We start from the raw sequence: 1885 nt of genomic DNA, 5'->3' as shown, positions 1-1885 counted from the left end.
CGCCTCCGTTGGAATTGGTGTTGGCAAGTTCTACCTTTTGTTGCCACAGTCTCTGTCTCCAACAAGGGTTACAGTGTCCCCTGGCTGCAGAAGTGAGGGCAGGATGAGAGCAGAGTTCCCTGCTCAGGAGGACGGAAGGGGCTTCTTCCCAGGAAGAGCCCACACGGAGCCTGGGCGCCACTAGCAGTGGCGTCATCTGCCACTGCCGGAGACTTCCCACTGCTACATCTCAAATGGGGCTTGAAATCTCTGGCTGGGTCGGGAGGAAGGAAGTGGCTTTGCCACTCAGCCGTGCATCTGCTGGTGAGCTCTGGGCGGGCCGGGAAAACTATGGCGAGATGACAGATTTAGGAACTGGAATCAAATGTTACCTCTGGTACATTTTATAACAATGAACTAATTTTTACTTCCTAAAAACACGTTTTTGGGAAGGGGTAGAGCCAGTCTCCCAAGAGCATAAGCACCAATTCCATAGGCATGACCAGTCCAATACGAACCCACATGCCCAATTCCTGAAAGTCACCTGACCCATGATCAGGTGAAATCCTCACCTGTAAAATCAAGGGGTTGGATAGGTCATCTCTGTGGTCCTGTGCCTCAAAAGTGCATTTTATTGCCATTTGAATTCTAACAAGACCTCGTTTATGTTTGGAACTGTCAGCAGATGCTGAAGCATCTGGGTGAGTGAGTTATGGTACCAACATCTCTTTGGTCTGAAGGATGAGGTTGGGTCCAGGATGGTGTGTCTGGTCCAGGTCAGGATGTGGAAGGAAGGGAAGGTCCATGACTAAGATCTGCTCTTCAGCTAAATCTTCTCTATTTACAGGCTGCATCTGGGTCCTGTCTGGAGGGGCTTGGGTGTGGGGAGCAGGTGGCACTGGGGATTCTAGGGACAGGAACACAAATTCGATACCACCTAGAGGTGGAAAAGAGAGAACAAGGTGTTGTAAAAACAGCTTAAAAATTAGAGACACAGTAACCAAGTGCAACACATGACCCTTGATAGAATCCTGGATTAAAATAAAAAAGGCTGCAAAGGACATTATTGGGACGATTGCGGAAATTTGAATATGACTGTGTATTAGATGGTATTGTGTCAATATTAAATGCCTTAAGTATGAAATTGGGGTTATGGTTTTGTGTGTGTATGTGTGTGCGCGTGTGTGTATCGTGTATATCTAGAGAGAGAAATTTACTTATATGTATATCAAGAGAGAGATGAAACAAATATAAAATATTAAAAGTTGGTGAATGAGAATGAAGCTTATGTGAGTGCTGACTGCTGTTCTTTTTACTCTTCTGTAGGCTTAAAGTTATTGAAAATGAAAAGCTGTGGGAAAATTACTCAAAAGTCAAATATGCGCTATAGTTAAGGGAACTGGGTAAAAGGCACACAGAATCCCCATGTTATTTCTTACGAGTTCATGTGACTCCTCAGTTATATCAAAATAAAAGGCTTAATTAAGAAAAGAGAGGATATGAGGCAAATATAGCAAAATATTAACATCTGTTCTAATGGGTCTCGGAAATCTGTTCTATTTGTTCTACTATTAGTTTCATTATTTTCTGAATGTTTGAAATATCTAGTAAAATACACACCCTCTGGAGTTATGGGAGGAGGTGCTCAGCTGTGGGGCTGACCCTGCTGAGGGCCACGCCTCGAACTTTTTATGTCCTGGGTTTAACCTGGAACAGCATCTAGTGCGCCTGTACCTCCTGCGGGGATCCATGGGCCCTCCTGGGCTGATGGAATGGGCAAAAGGATTCAGCCCCACACCGATTCTTGGCGTACCTCTAGATTATGAGGACTGTCGCAAGGCAGGCTTGCTAGGATTCTCACTAGAATCCTTCAGTTTGGGTTACTACAAAACAAAAAAAAAGAAAG

At 44.7% G+C, this 1885-nt stretch overlaps 1 protein-coding gene across 1 annotated transcript in view; it reads right to left on the bottom strand.

The window, feature by feature from the left end:
• Positions 1 to 581: 581 nt before the first annotated feature.
• DYNLRB2 (dynein light chain roadblock-type 2) overlaps positions 582 to 1885 on the bottom strand; it is an 11006-nt gene continuing 9702 nt past the window's right edge. The window contains exon 5 of the mRNA XM_077754203.1: positions 582 to 916. The gene's annotated coding sequence lies outside the window, so the exon portion shown is untranslated. The remainder of the gene's footprint in view (positions 917 to 1885) is intronic.

Source organism: Crocuta crocuta, unplaced genomic scaffold (assembly GCF_008692635.1).
Source record: "Crocuta crocuta isolate KB4526 unplaced genomic scaffold, BGI_CrCroc_1.0 scaffold61, whole genome shotgun sequence".
In the NCBI taxonomy this organism is placed as follows: domain Eukaryota; kingdom Metazoa; phylum Chordata; class Mammalia; order Carnivora; family Hyaenidae; genus Crocuta; species Crocuta crocuta.
This window is presented reverse-complemented; position numbering and strand designations above follow the sequence as displayed.